A 16,737-nucleotide genomic window follows, 5' to 3' on the forward strand; every position below is an offset into this window, starting at 1 on the left:
TTGTGTAGAGAGAGAGTGTGTGTGTGTGTGTGTGTGTGTGTGTGTGTGTGTGTGCTGCTTCTAATGAAGGCCACTCAGGGCGGCCTCTCCCCTGGCCTCTAATGCATCCCAGGCCCCCCGGACTGGCTGGCAGGCTGGATGACTGGTGGGGCTCAAGGGTGCACACCAGCAGACTAGGTATACTGCATAAACCTGCTTCACTCACCGCTCTCCTCCAGTCTAAAGACATGTATGCTACACAGTGCCTGACTGTAGTGTCAAAGAGCACCTTGAGACTGGCTCTAATGAATCTCCTGCTTAGAATAACGTTTGATATAGAAGGGCTTCCTCAGGCAGAGGGTGATATTTATTCACAGGAGAAGAAAAGCAGATTGAATGGATCACTAATATGGTCTAATTCATTCTCTTATGAAAACATATAGAAATGTTTGGCTTACAGGAAAATAGTATAGTTATAGTTATAGGAAAATAGTTATTTAAATGTTTGATTGCTTGCCTCATAGACTCATCACCGCCGCACACTGGTTGTGATTTAATGACGAAATGTCCTATGGTCATACACTTCCTCCTTAAACTTCAAGAAATGTCACTTACTGTGTTTCTGACCTAAAGCATGAAGAAGGCAGATTAAAAAACGTCCTCCATCTCTGTGGTCACAGTTTGCAATATGTAAAGTATATATATTTTTTATATTGTGAAAAAAGTCCTGGAAGATACCAAAACCAACAATAAATTGATCCTATAAACAAGTATTGTCTTTGTAGCTTAAGGCTGACACAGCATATTTCTCTGTGCCATAGATCTCCATGGTTGCCCCAAAACACAGCAATGAGTCACACTGTGGCCTGGGTGACATGTTCCTTCATTACCATGAAAACACACACGTTGTAGTTTGTTTTAAATAAATAAATATATATAAAAAGAAACATTATCATTTCTTTGTTGGAGTTATGTAGAACTTATAATTACTAAACTTAATAATTATTCCAAATAAATTGTTAATAGTCATTTTTTCTTTTTCTTTCTTTTTTTCTAGAAAGTTTAATAAACAACTAAACATCATATTTTACTGTTGAAGCTGTAGGTTCGGACTACATGTAATGTTATGCACTTCGCTTAATTGTCTAATAATGTAAGTAATTTAATTTAATACTTCCTTTTTTTAATACTCATCTACTGCAGGTACCAACATACACACACACTCACACACACACACAACATAAAAATTACATAACAGGCAGACAACTCCACTTAGTTTGAGATATTGATGCTTTTCACATCTGTCGAGTTTCAGTGTCTAACTGATACAGACCAACATGGAAATGAGAAAGTAGTGAATATCCACGTTTGTCGTGTGGTTTTAACACCTTTGGGCCTTTGAATATATACGCTGCTTACAGTGATAAGGAACAAAGCAGTAACGATGCAGTAAATTTGCAGAAAGTTGACTCAAGTCCAAAAGTGTTTTTATTGCTATAAAACAAAAAGAGGGTGAGTGATATGTGTAGATTGAGAGAGTCGTCCTCTGACAAGCTGATTTGAGCCAATGCGTGATTCATTATCTCAACGCTGGCAAACATTTCCACTGCATCTACTGAATCTGTCTCACCATCTACCAATGCTAGCGTGTGTGTCTGAATTTGTGTGTGTGGACGTCTACATGTGTGTTTGTCCATATGTGGATACATGACTATAACTGCCAGTCTGTATCTAAGTGTGTGGTGCCATTGCTAGCTTGGAAATAAAAACTTAAATTCCTCAAATAAATAAAATATATCCCTATTAGTATGCAAAATCCTCTGGTATAATAATGATAAAACAATTATATATATTTAATCTTATCTTATATGTGTGTAGGACATACAGATGTACTAGACATAATCAACAGTATATTTATGTTCCATGTAACACATGGTATTGCTTTAGTACTCTCTAAGTTTTGAAGACAACACTTTTGATGTTGTTTCCCACGCTCATCTCTGTAAATAGGTCTAGAGGCTGCTGGGTTCATCAGCACACATATATGCGCACACACACACACTGACACAAACACTGTGTGCGACACCCACTGTGATCCATGCATTGCTCTACATATAGACATTATATAGCAAGGCTTTGAAAGAAGCAGGTGCCTTTTGCATCTTCTTCCTGGGAAGACTTAAGAAAAGTCAAAGTGCGCACCTTTTGGTGCTTGTGTGCAGATTGTTGCATGTGTGCGTGAGTGTGTCTGTGTGTCTTCTGTCTGTCTGGGAGCGAGTGTATAGCCAGGTGCTTGCTGACATACTGGGGCTTTGTGGTTGTGGTTGGTGGCTTGCTTTTTGTGCAGACAACCGAGAAGGAACTGTCTCTATTTTTTCTGTATTTCTATCTACTTCTGTGTGTGTGTGTGTGTGTGTGTGTTTGTGTGTGCATGCATGCATGCACGTGCATGTGTGTGTGTGAATATAACATGAATATAGATTATATTCTATATCGCTCACAGACTGACAACCGTTTCGTGACAAGGCTAGGGGGATTTGGTTTCCGCTGTAGTGCTACTTGAGTGCGTGTGAGTGTATATTTATTTGGTGCAGGCTGTCTGTTTGTGTTTGCAATACAGCTTTTGCGTAACAATATTACATACAGTTTTTCTGATACAATTTTGAACTGCAAATGTGTCAAATGCAACAGTTCATGCTGCAGACGCAGCATAGCATCATCTGTGCTGTTTTCTGTCTGCAGCCTCGACAGTAAAACCTCTGTTTGTCATTTTTAAATCTAGCTGTACTGTATGAACCCTCCAGCATGCAGCAAGTGATAGATCAGAGAATAAAGTAGCATTGGCTTTATCAAAGGCCCCATTCGAACCCACATGAGGAGTTTATTGCGGGCTCACTACAAAGGGAAACAATGGTTGGAGTGGGAGTAGATAGCGTTCTGCCATTCCCACAACCTTGGCTCAGGACCCATGGTGGCACGGTGTCACATGATGCCCGAGGTGAATGTAATTGTGGCCTATTGGCTTGAAAGCTGTACAGGTCTGTGGGCATGTGACATTGATGCGGTATGGTAAAGCTAACCAAGACTAAAACACTGTGTAAATAGCTGTTTTTATCATGTGGTAAAATAACAGAATACATAAATAGAGAATATTGATTGTGATTCAGCTCAGCATGATACATCACCCACTAATCAGGAATGATTTTGAGTCACATATTCTTTGGTAGATTTAGGTTTTCTACTGATGAATGATGCACTACCACACCCATGATAACATCTGATTACATCTCACCCCTTTCTTTGGATTTAATACAAGGCAGATTTTCTGTGTGATAATACACAACAACAAATGCTTATACCGTCCAGAGAGAGAGCAGGAATGAGGCCAATGTTGCCACAGAACAGGACATAGGTTGCCACATTCTCACGGTGTTGGTTAGCCAAACCTCTTTACCCAGAACTCTTGGCAAGGTTCTGCTAAGTTGAGTCATCTCGATACAGCTAAAGGCTTCAGCTTCACACAAACCACTATGTGCTATCTGAGTCACACAGATGAAGTGCTTAAACCTGCACACATGCACATTAAATACACAGATTTAGCCATTGTCAAAGTGCTGATTTGACCTCATGCAATAGTGGATTAGTTGTTTGCAAGATTTTCCTTTCAGTTGGAGCCATCGAGTGAAACTACTGACAAAAGTCATTTGAGAAAAATATATTAGTGTGTAACAACAACCCACACTGCTTTTCAGTTGTACCTCACAATTTAGCAAAAAGCAAAAAAAAAAAAGGTTTCTACAAACCCACACAAACCCATATACATACATACACACTTTTCCACTGCAACGTCAACCTATCATATATCACCTGATGTATCAGTGAGTTATCACTGTTGTGATTCATGTGCGTATGGGAATGACTTGTCCTGTTGCATCACTAGCAATGTGTGAGCCATTGTCTCACTGAAGAAACAGTGAGATTTTAAAAACACATTAAAAACATTGTCTAGCACAAGGACTACTATTACACATTTCCATTCATCAAATCAAATTGTAGTTGTCGGCGACCTTTCGCAACTTGAAACTTTTACTTATAAAATTGAAATATGTTAAAGGGTACAGTTTCTTTTCTCAAGTGATTTTAAATTTTTCGCTGAAAGGTTTCAGTGTGTGTGAACGTGTTTTAGGTTTGTTTGTTATATGCAGAGTGCAGACCTGCCTGCTGTAGTTGAGTGAAATCAGAGACAGGTTGGCATGGGGAAGACTTGCCTTGGCACAGCTCAGGCCGCAGACGGGTTCCGGTATGAGTTTACAGTATAGTTTGCTCCTCTGTGGCTTGACGACTCTGTGCTCTGAGAAAGTCTTAACCATGCGACAGACATGCTATGCACTTTCCCACAGCCACTGAGCAGCTAAGGCTACTCTTATGGTTGCTTAACACTTACACTAGGCTACCTACTTGGCACCATGATATTTCAACAGCCTAATTTTTTTCTTCCTCTTAAGCACAAACCTTATCTTGTGCTTGAACCAAGGCAGCTGTGGTTGTCTCTCATGTTTTTGCCAGACAGTTTTGACACTTTAAAGAATGATGTTGTGACAAGTTGATCAGCATGGGCATTTTTGTGATTATGAGCCTTTTCATATTCAAGGTACAAGCAGTGTCGCTCCCTCCACTGAGAGTTTAGAACCTCTGATTGGTTAAATATAAAGAAAGTCTCGGGCGCCTGGTTAGCTCAGTGGTAGAGCTGGCGATCCATATACGCAGTGGCCCGGGTTCGAGTCCGACCTGGGGCCCTTTCGCATGTCGTCCCCCGCTCTCTCTCCTGCCCCCCTTTCCGTCTCTCTCCAGCTATCACTGTCAAATAAAGGCCAAAAAAATAATACTTTAAATATAAAGAAAGTCTCATTCAGTATTTACATTTATTTTATTTAGTATAGTAGCTTGACTTATGGTTTGCATAAGCATTGTCAAAGCCAACGGTCAACAGGTTGGAGATGAGAGGCAGATCTGAATCACCTCATCCAACAGTTGTGGTTTCCACAACGTCTCACTCGTTAGCTGGATGTTTCCATTATGCTAATGAGGAAAGTAGACCTGCTTCCAAACCCACGTCTGTGATCAGCCCGGGCTCAGCAGCAAGCTCCCATGTAACCACACAAGACAGCCGATCATCTGAGAGCAGTTTCAGTGATATCACCAATGCAGACGCATGCCTTGTGTAATAATTACATAATGGTTGGATTTTACGCTGTTGCTGAAATTTCTGTCTAAATTCTAAGTCTACATTTTTTTCGCCTGTATGTTAACTGGGAATAGTTACTTTCAGTTTGGTCAGAAGTGCTGAGGAAAATGAATCATCACAATTACACATCACACTGTATCACATTTTTGTAGCATTTTTTCTTCTTTTCTTTTTTTTTTAAGTGGGGGGGTAAACTTCCACGGCTGTTAGCAGACACTGTGTGTTGTGTCTGCACGTCTCCACAGCCTTCCCTAAATCAAGAAGGCAGAAGTGAGAAACGGTTGAGAAGTACGACCAGCGTCTTCCTGTTATGTGTGCGTGAAACCCCAGACGGCTGTCTAAGTTGCTCGCACGCAAACGCTGGCCCGGGAACCATGGCAACGGCAGGTCCCCAGATGCAAAAGGCGGAAGTGAGTCTGCGCACTGAGGAAGTTATTGGTTTTTTGATGGCCATCGCCGTGGTTTCATGAGAAAGACCGTGACTCGGCCCTTGTGCTACGCCTACGGTCAGCCGGCGTGGGAATGTAGTCTTTTTAATGATGACAGTGGTGACACCTATGACGAGAGGCCACGTCTGTTAGACTGATATCCTCAAACGTGAATTGGAACAGGAATCAGCATGTAAGTGCACATATCAGATTAAGATATAGATTTAGTAGTAGCAAAGATGCTGCTTGATAAATCTTTAGTGTTGCCTACGTTGCCCTACCGCCATGCACACCATTCTCAGAAACAAGTTATTGCTGCAAACTGCATAGCAGTCAGGCATTGTCTGTCATTTCCCCAGAAACTCAAATTCGCCAGGAGCTGTCTCTGACGTGAGGAGAGCCAACCACCAGCTCTGCCGTCATTGTGTCCGTCTGCTGTCATGGAAATACTGGCGTAGGTCTCACCTGGTCTCAGCAAACCACAGCAACATCACCCTGTCTTTAACTCTGAAGTTGTTCCCCTGTAGTTATGTGTGTTGAGGTTGGAAGCGTGGGTAGGCTTAGGGCATTTATAAGTTGTTCACCACAGATAAGCAGTAGAAGTATTTATTTGATAAATTTACCAGAATTCTCATTGACGGAAAGAGGCTCACACAACCACTAGGGTTTAACAACCGCCTGCAAGGCCTCCCAGAGTGGTTTGAGTCACACTACAATGATTTATGCCTCCTGACCTCTTGTTACTCAGACCCTCAATGAGGTTTTAATGGTCAGCTTTCATTTTCTTGCTGGAAGGTTGCCTAATGACAAATGATCATTATCAAATATTGGGTAAATAAGCTCAAAGTAACTGCAAACTCACTCCTGTGAGTACTCGTGGTTGTCTGGGCTGTGCCCGATGTCTCTGGGAAAGAAAATCTTGCAACACAGATGAAATTTCATCCTCAACTCTGCATTTCTCTTTTTTTGTCTTCTGCAGATATTAAAGACAACTTTCTGTTTCAGTTTATATCCATTTCTGCAGGCTATGATTGAAGTGAGTAATAAATACAACATATGTCCTTCACAGACTTACTGTAGGCTAGGTCATACTTTAAATTCTATTAAATTGATTTTTTATCCTGCTGTAACAATTTTTTGAAATCTGCAGCTTTATTGTGATATATAATTCATATTCTGACCCTTTTTTCTTTCTCTTTTTCTGATATTTTCTGCAGTGCCTTTAAGTTAGTCATTAGGTACTACTGTAAGAGTGTACGCCTGCATGAACAGAGGTGTCAGTAAACAGCATCTCTACATACTGTATTATATATTATACATGTGTTTATAAATTATTTTGATGTTCAACCCTGTTAACTTCTGCAGAGGAGGACAGGAGGCATTGCATCTTGCAGCAGCAATGTGTGGCTATGCATGTGGCTGTTTTCCTCCCATATCCCATAGCCACACCTGCCACAGCCTGGCTTCTGCTTGGCCTCAAGCCTCCTGCGAGCTGCGTCTAACTCGACCAAGCATGCCACCAAGCACCCTTGGGGGCAGGGCTCCCCTCAGCCAGAACCCCACAACCCCCAGGCCTCAGCCCGCCCGAGAGCCAGAGAGGGAGTCAGTCTGAGGCAACTGGAGGAGAAACCACCCTCGCCTCTAACTGAGTTCTGTGGTGCTCAGACACCATAGACTGAACTGGGACAAAGACAAAACTGGAAATAGATCACATGGAAACAAGCACCTGATACTAAATGCAGTGCGTTCATGTGTGCACGTTTGAGAGAGCGAAAGGGAGAGGAGTGGCGAGAGAGATAGAGAAGGGGGGGGTTTATGGGCTGCCAAATGCCAGACTCACCACAGGTGGGAGCTTCTGTGTCAACCCCATTAAAACCAAGTAAAATGGAGGGTCTGTTCAACTACTGTACAGCTACAATGCTGCAGGCAGTGGCCACAACAGACACAGAACAACAAGTCAGCAGTAAGAAAGTACATTCTCTCAGCTTGTTGAGCCTGTTGACACAGTTGAAAATGCCATGTGGTTTGGTTAAAGAGGGGGAAAGCTGCAAGGGTCTTCTGGGAAGTCCCCCTGCTGTCAGCGATGTGACTGCACTCATGAAGGTTACTAGTAGCAACTACTTCCAAATGCAAGTGCACCACAGGTGACTCACGTATTCACTGAAAAAGGGAAAAGCAAAGGTTGCTGACCTAAATAAGATTTTTCTTGGACTTTTGGAGTTTGAAAATCCCCCTCAAAAAGTACATCTGTTCTTAAAACAAAAAGTCAACCATGCCCGCTCAGGTTAGTAGTAATTTAGTGCAAGCATGCAAATTGGCAAATTTAGTGAGGATGTTGCTTAACATGTCAAATCAACAACAGCATGTCTTTTCAGAAATGTTAGTTTTTCTTAATTACAGTTCTTTCCATATTTGCCCTTCATTTTACAGATGTTCCATCCACATTGTGGCTGAATCTTTTCAATGCCTGTGATTTTGTGGTAAGGTATGAAGATCCTATTGAGGTCCATTACATTGTCCAGTAAAAGGCCACTCCTGTGCGGCCTGGTTTTAGGGCCCTGGTTAAAAACACAAAACCAAGCCTGGCTTTTAGTGTTGGTGCAGAGGAAAACCACCACTCCGCGACAATGAATATTTTACCTTGCTACCGGCAGTCCAGCAGCATTTAGTGACCACAGGCAGTGTTAAGTGTTCCTGACCAGAGGCGAAGGGGGCACTTAACAAATGATAATGCCCACTATCTGTCAGTGCTCTGGGCTGCCACTGTTGCCTGAGAGCTCCGTGGTAGCTGGAGCCAGACCACTCTAGGCCCACTGCTGACCTGCCAGCTAACCACACACTCCACAGCCTCCAGCAAACATACACCTCGACTTCCTGGTGGGAAGAGGGACACTGTTCACTGACAGCTGCCATTCTGGTGGCTGGTTGACCCTCTGACCCAATAAAAAATGACACTACCACAACCTCCTTAAGAGGCTTTTTACAATAACAACAGATAACCACGATTGCATTCAAGGAAATGGAGGTAGAGTAGAGGCGTGCGTGTCGCCTGGCCTGGGCATTCTAGGGTGTGGCCCCAAAGATTCTTTAGTACTGTGTAATTCTCCACTTTTAGTGGTTTCACACTAAAGAAAATGGCGGTATTGTGATTTTGTATCTTCAGTAAACAGAATGGAGGAAAGACCAATCAGAGAGGATTTATAAGGAAATATGTTGAGATAATTGTGCCTCATTGGCTGACAGGTGCCAAATGCGAGCTTATGCAGTCAGTCAGTGTAAGGAAAAAATAGATGTACAAAGATGTTGTATTGGTAAAAGGTTGAAGCTGTAGTAGTGGCACAGGGACAACAAGGTGCGTAAATGTCTGTCTGTATGAGTTTTAAGTTAGGTGAACATGATATGAGAAGTAGTAGCAGTAGCCATGGATATATAAAGAGAACTGGATACAGTATTGGAGGCAGTGCTCCGTTCATTCCTATAAAAGCTGCTTAGTGGTGCATAAAGCCAAAAAAGCCACTTCCCACTGTAAAGAAAATACCAGAATGAACGTATAGGCACCAGAGAACACTGGCTGAAACAACTAACTTCCAGTTTAGCCCTCCATTAACTTAAATAGGGATAAAATTATTTCATTGTGCTGCTTTTCTAGACTTTCAAATGTTATCGGATAGAATGGATTAAATTTTGATTTTCTGATCTACTGTTTTATAGCTGCTTCTTTCACAATGTAAGCTTATGGGAAAAAGTATTTTTGGACCAGTGTGAATCACGTGACTGATGCCATTGCTGTAATTACACAGTTTGGCCACTATGGTAAATTGGCTTCAAAGCCTGTCACTCTTCCTGGGGGCTTAACTTTAGCCAGCTAAATCTTCAGCAATGATAGTGTCTCCCTTGGCTAGCAACACCAAACTGGCCCAGATGTAGTCTTGTTTTAGATTATTAGATTAGATTAGATTAGATCAATTCAAGATTAAACTAGGACATAATCAGTGAATTTAAATGGTGTAGATGTGTCACACACACATTGCTGTAGGTCAGTTGCCAGTGATAGTGCATGGTCATGAATGTATTAGGAGCCTGTCAGAAAATTTCCTTATCAGTTTAGTGTGATTTGACAGGCAGCTAAATGCCTCCTCAATCAACAACCGGTGGCTATAAAAATGATGTGGTTGATTGATAGAAAAGGTGAAACTACACAGAGAAAACAGAAAAACCTGCATTACCTGATTTACATGAATCAAATACTGAAGCAGGCCAAATGTAACCAGATAATTAAAAAAAAAAAAGACAGAATTCACTCATTGTCTTCATTTTTCCACAGGTAACCATATTTTCTATTTTATTTTCTAATATGTTTTAGTAGGCCTAGTATTATTGGTAGTAGGTTTATGATATGATGCTTCTTGTTGTTTGAGAAGTGGCTGGAATAGTCATGTGCAGATTATTTATTTATTTAAGCAATGTGTTGCCCTCACATGCAAGGAAAAAGTGCATTGAAACAGTCTAATTAGAAATTTGTTTTTAAAAGTTTCTTGATGATGATGATAAAGAATCTAAGCCCAGCCCTGAAACTGAAAACATCCCCAGCTCAAGTCACATAATGAGAATATGCAAAAAAGCCAACCACTAACACCCCAGCACACTTTACACAACAGCAGAGAATGCACTCTGCAGTTGCAGTATTACCTTAAATGTATGGAAAAGTCAGCTTTTCAGGCCAACATAGATAGAGTGGAAACAAATCCAATCTGCTTCAAGTGTGTTTCAGAGGTGGTTGGGATTTACAATATCAGTCTGTGTGATGCTGGGCTGAGGGAGGACAGCTAGTGATAACTCTTACTTGATTGGATTTGCCACCAAGAGGGACCTCAAATGTGAGCTAATTGTTGACTGGCAGTGTGCTTGATGCCCTCGGCCCACTCTGATGGTTTCACATGACACGATAACAATTCGAGGTCTCTGGGGGGAGGTGCAGCGGGAAGATGTGAAATGATGCTTTTTGTGCATAGGCCAGCTCAGAAGTTGCTGTAAATGCAGGGCTTTGAGTAAACCAACAGTCGAGAAACAAGACAGATTTTTTTAATGCACATTCCTATACATGAGGTTATATATAGTAGCTTATGGCCTAATTCTGAAAACAGCAACTAACATCATCTGTTGTCTTATGACTGCTGAGTCCGAGACAGAATTCAATAAACACAAGCATATCAATTCGTCTGAAATAAAACAGGAAAGAGAAAAGGGAAAAAGACAGCAACTACATATCTCACTTTCCTATAACCTTGGCCCAAAGAGCAGCCAAGGAAACAGTGAGAGCAGACCAAGTAGTGAGTGAGGGGGAAAAGGGAAAAAAAGGAGAAAGAGTAGCCAGCGGGCCCTCTGTGTGGTCCTCCTTGAGAGCGTGTTCTGTTTAACTCTCGCCAAAGTGTTTTTAAGTGTTACAAGTGCATTAGTGCCGTGGGTCATGCCTTTGCTTTGCTAACCTCTGACCCCCAGCCCCTCTAGCAGCTCCGGGCGAGAGAGTGAGCTCATGTTGAGGGGTTAGGCCCCACTGTTTGGAGAGAGAGTCGCCCCAGGGAAGTGGAGGAGGAGAAGAAGTAGAGGAGAAGGCCGGGCAGTGGCCTGTAATGATCTCCTCATGGATCTTTAATGGCTCCCCTCAGTTAGTGTCAGTGTTCGCACTGGGGGGACACTGAATTATTCAGCAGGCTAAAACTGTGATCACACACAGACATGCTTACACATATGCAGCCCAGCGCACATATACACACACACACACACACACACAAACACACATTTCTCACTGTCAACCTTTATCTTTCTTATTTATCATTCTTCCTCTTAGTGATTTCATACAGAACTAAAATAACATTTGCACAGTTTTTCTGAGAACTGTTGACACAGTGACTTTGCTGAATGTGCAAGTTGCAGTCACACAGTAAGCAATGTTTGAAGACATATCATCCTCTGATGACTACATCATGTTGCCTGTACATAGGCCAAAGATAGTCAAAGTGCATCTCTCTCTATTTTTCAAATATCTTAACAATCAGCCTTTACTATTCTCATAATGCTCTGGAACGTTTCTGTCTTGATGTTTTTGTACTTCTCATGTGTGTCTGCTGTTATCTCTCTATCAACCAGATCTGCAGCAAAACTTCTTACTCATCAAGCTGTGAACATGATGAAATGTCACAATGCTGCGCCTCACATATGAACATCTGTGGTATTTATTTTTCAGTGGTTTGCTTTGTGTGTGTGTGTGTTCAAAGTGACCATGCCACCTAGTGGTACTCCAGCCACAGTCTTTCTTAGCATGGGGTGTGCTTACACTGACATTGCTATCAAACCTCACAACAAAGTCACATTCACTGGAGATGAAGGTAAAGACCTCTGACAGGCGGCAGAGTCGATAGCGTGGGTTCAAGGCTCAACTGAAGTTTACAACCTGAGCGATCAGGACTGTGACGACCCCTCTTGTTTCCTCCTCTACTTTTGATCCCCAAACCAAAACCTCTCATCATATGAGAACACTGTCAAGACCCACAGACCGTAACCACCCTTGTAAAACACACACATTCTCTGACCCCTGTGTCATTAGGAACGGTGTTAGGGAGCGCCTTCCACTCGGACCAGCTGTGCAAGTCTTAAGGCCTGCAGTCTCTTAAGCAGCTCTGGGCTGCCTTACCTAATTGCCAGCAGTGGGAAGCAGGTTAACCCCACTGTCTGGGCCTCACAACCTGCACCAGAGGCCTGAACTTCATTAGTCTGCTGTAGCAGGCTCTCGGGTCCTAATTCTGGCACTTTTACCTGAGGGAACCCGTCATGGTTTTTAATGACCAAGCCGGTGTAATATCTGGAGCCCCAAAAACTCTCTCTCCTCACTCAGTGTGTTTCCAGCTTCAGCGACACAAGAGCTTAGCATATCCAGTTTTTGCTTGATATGTGTCAGAGTCATATTAAAATCTCATTATATATGTGGGTTAATATCTACGGGAAAAGCCTCAAGTGTACACACCAGGGTTTAATATAAGGCTGCTTTCATGACACTGCTCACTGTAGCATAAATGCTGCATTGGCTCCCTACAGTGCTGTCTGTGTAAAAGCAGCACTCACTGTTTAGTATTGGCAGCAGCAGGGAAGTGTGTGTTTTTCTGTGTATAACACTATAAGCCCTGATTGAACATGTCACTGATGGCTGATGGGGGCTCCCTGGGCACTAAATGACCCATCGCCTCCCTTGATGAGCTTCATCTGTCTCTCTCTCTTTCTCTCTCTCTCTCTCTCTCGCTCTCGCACTTTTCCTTCAGCCCCTTAAGAGGCCTGCTGCAGTTTTCGCTGTAGACCCAGGGGTCAGATGGAAAACATACACTCATAAACAGCATCTATTATTCATGCCTTACAGCCCGGTGATCCACTCACAGCACGCACTGGCTACAACAGCTGTCCAGCCACTCCAGTCACTGACAGACAGATAGGATCGGTCTAACAGCAACATGTTTTCAAGTATATTCAAGTTAATATATGGCTGCCTTAACCAAGTGCATTTATTGCTGTAGCTTACTGAGATAAACACATCTGTGCTGCATCTGTGTTCAAAATAAGGCGGTTATACACACTTTTGACAGCAAGTACATTTTCATAAAGCTGATGATGATCACTTGTTGTAAATACACTGTTTGTATTGTTGCCTTTTTCTAATCAACTGGCTCAAAACATTGGGCACAAAAATGAGTCATTTGAGTATTATGAAGTCCTCTGTTGATGTCTAACAGGGGCAATTAGGACTTTTCCAGTGCAGTGATTGTGTCATTTGACAATGTTAGCATTTTGTGTGTAAGTGTGGGCCCAGCTTGGCCCAGAGTTGACAGTGTGTTAGTGTACTAATCCATTAGGGTCCCCAAAGGCCCTGTGATTACACACACTGCTAATATACACATTGGCGCTTTTCTTCAGAGACTTTTTGCTGATGGTATCAGTGGCAGCTTGGGTGGTTGGGGTTTGTGTGTGTGTGTGTGTGTGTGTGACTGTTGGAGGTGGACGGGTGGGGCAGATGGATATTTGCGCCTGTATGTGCATTTGGGGTCTGGCAGCTCGTAATGTTTTCGTTTAGGTCACAGGAGAGAGCGACACTCATCTCCCCTTTGACACCCTACCCTCAACCCCCCCCTGAAACACCGCCCCCTTTCCCCCTTTTTCCTCTAGACCACACCCAACCTACACAGCGAGTTGAGTGGTAAGTGACTCCCGCTAACCTCTAATGATTTTAATCGTCCGCAATCAGGTGCAGGAGTCATGAATCCCTGGACGAGAGACAGAGACAAGACAGACTAGGAAAGAGAGAGAGAGGGAGTTTGTTTTCTTTGGTGGAACAGCAGAATAGCAGAAGGGGGGGTCATATGGAGTGTAGGAGCGTGGCACAATTACCTCCAGAGCTCCACAGGAACATGACTCCCAATTCAAAAACAGGGGGACGAGGAATGGGAGCGCCGTTCTGGCTCAAGCAGGCTTGATTTGTTGGCTGCCTGCTGTGATATCTGTAACAGGAGAATCTCGAGTCTTCATCTAGTAATTTGACAGTCGGTTTCCAACTCATCACTGTAACCATGTGAAGAGACCGGCCCAGTGGATGATTTCAGTGCTGTGTCTTGATGATTTTAATGTTTGGTCGTGGTTCATTGACTCAGGGAGAGACAGACGGATGGAGATAGTAACAGAAAGAGACAGAGTTAGTTAGACCTGGAGCAAAAGACCAAAGAGAGACTGTGACTGAAACAAGAAGGCATCTTTGCTTTCCTTCAGTCTGCATGAACCATCAAAAACACTTTTACCTCAAAAAAGCATGCAAATATATAAACACAAATTCATATGCAGACTAAATATAAACGTCCCTGTCTACAGACATTCTTTTTTCACTTTTCACTTCTCCAAAACCCTCAAAAATACAGTACATCCACATCCTCCCTTATGATAAAAATATAACTTGCAACATTGACTGATTCTCAGTGGAGCTCCACATTGGGAACACAGCGAGGTTGTTTGCGGCTGTCGAGGGAGCCAGAGAGGAGGGGAGGTGGGAGGGGGCGATTCGAGCTAGGCCCTGCCAGAGCCGCATGAAGCAGGACCACCCAGGGTGGCGTCAGGAGCTTGGCAGGGGTTCAGGGAGGTTGGTCGGCGGGCCGGCTGGCAACCCGTGCCCGGGGCTGAGGCAGCAGGCGGCAGCAGGCACTGTGAGGCCCTGCCAGAGTGGACAGAGATATTCAGCTCAGCCCACAAAGGCCACTTCAGCCTCCCACAGCATAACACAGCAGAGCCACAGTGATAGGGAGTGTATGTGTATGCAGGGAGGATTGTGTGAGTGTGTGTGTGTGTGTGTGTGTGTGTGTGCGTCCTACCATGTAGGTCGGGTAGAGTCTGGGGCAAGTAGAGGGAGATATTTTTAGGATCTAGTTTCCCCAGATATATGAGACCTCCCATATGAAAATGAAGAGGTTAAACCAGAAAATGTTTATTCATAAGAAGTCCATACATCAGCAGTCTAGTATCTGTTATAAGATGTTTTTGCTCTGCTTAACAGTACAGTACATGCTTTAACACATAGGAAAGCACTGTCCCTCCTCTCCATGCACAACCACTAGTGTAAACAGTAACAGTAAATGTTAACCATTTCCTCTCCGTTGGCCTCCCAGTGGTCGATTAGGCTACAAAACAAAGACTTTCCCCTCGTGTTTATCTCTTCCAATGGGGGCAGTCATTTCATCGCAGCACTTACAGCTTATAAACTCCTTGACAAATCGCATTAGTATTTAGCTTCTCTCAGCAGTTTACTGCCTTGCTGCCAAAGTATCGTTTATCACCCTGTAATTCACTTTACTAGGTAAATTCACTTTGGCAGGTCTGTTGGGTCTGTCTGCTGCAGAGGATGTCGGAGGAGAGGGCATGCTGTTTGAATTTTAAACACCTTTAGCAACTATACCTGATTTTTCTTTAGAGGATCTTGGGGGCTAAAGGTTGGGTGCACCCTGGACTGGTCGCCCATCAATCACAGGGCTGACACATGTTTTGACCTTGTATTAAAATGTGTCTCTATATGTGTCTCAAGTGAGCACTTGGGACTGGATCTCACTTCCCTGCACGATATGCAAATAAATATTTAATAGGGAATTTTGTCCAATATTATTGTCCTTTTTGTGGCTCAATACAAAGATTTGACTATTTGTTCCTTGTTTTCAATTCAGGGTCACACTAAAGCCTTATATCAGCCCGAGTTGCATGTTTTACTTACAGGACGTCAGTTAAGTAGGTGATTCTTCAGTGTGGCCGAGGACACACTGTGTACACACTGCTAAAAGAATGTGCATTCACACCTGTACTTAGAGCTGTCCACTTGTCATCCCATCACCCAAGGAACATGTTAACGCCAGGTCTGAACAGGGCCGTAGAGACAAACAAACATTTACACCAACAATTCCAACCTCCAACTTGCAATACTCCAAATAACCTAACATGCATGTCTTTGGACAGTGAGAGGAGGCAGAAAAAAAGACAGAGAGGCCCCAGCCGGCCGGCAGGTTCGAACCCAGAGCATTCTTTCTGCTAACCACTATCATAAATCCTTCAATATAGTAAAGAGGAAGATTTTAACACAATATACAGTTAAGACAAATGGGAAAATAATTGTCAGTCACATTGTGTATTTAGGGCTTCCTGGTATAACTGAAAACTACAAACAGACAGTGACGGTGAACAATGATGCTGTTGTCGAGTCATCTGGACACATACACTTTGTTTTCATCCTCTGTTTTTCTCTTCCTGTCTCTTTCCCATGAGAGGTCCAGTGTGCATCACTTTCAGGCCTGATTCCATTTAAGGCTTATAAAACTTTCTCTAACACAGAATAATATTTGCTGTCAGGCTTTTATTGAATTATGCCAGTGGAAGAAAAAAACAGAGAAGGATGTGTAGGCTCCAGAAGGACCAGTCCTTGTTTACAAGATTCACTTCTAACAGCGTGGCACTCAGTACTTCAGTCAAGTTTTTTTCTGCTGCTCATACATAAAACTGTTATTCTTCTGAGATACA

The sequence above is a fragment of the Morone saxatilis genome, unplaced genomic scaffold (genome assembly GCF_004916995.1).
Source record: "Morone saxatilis isolate NCDOM2014 unplaced genomic scaffold, NCSU_SB_2.0 Contig3, whole genome shotgun sequence".
NCBI lineage: Eukaryota > Metazoa > Chordata > Actinopteri > Moronidae > Morone > Morone saxatilis.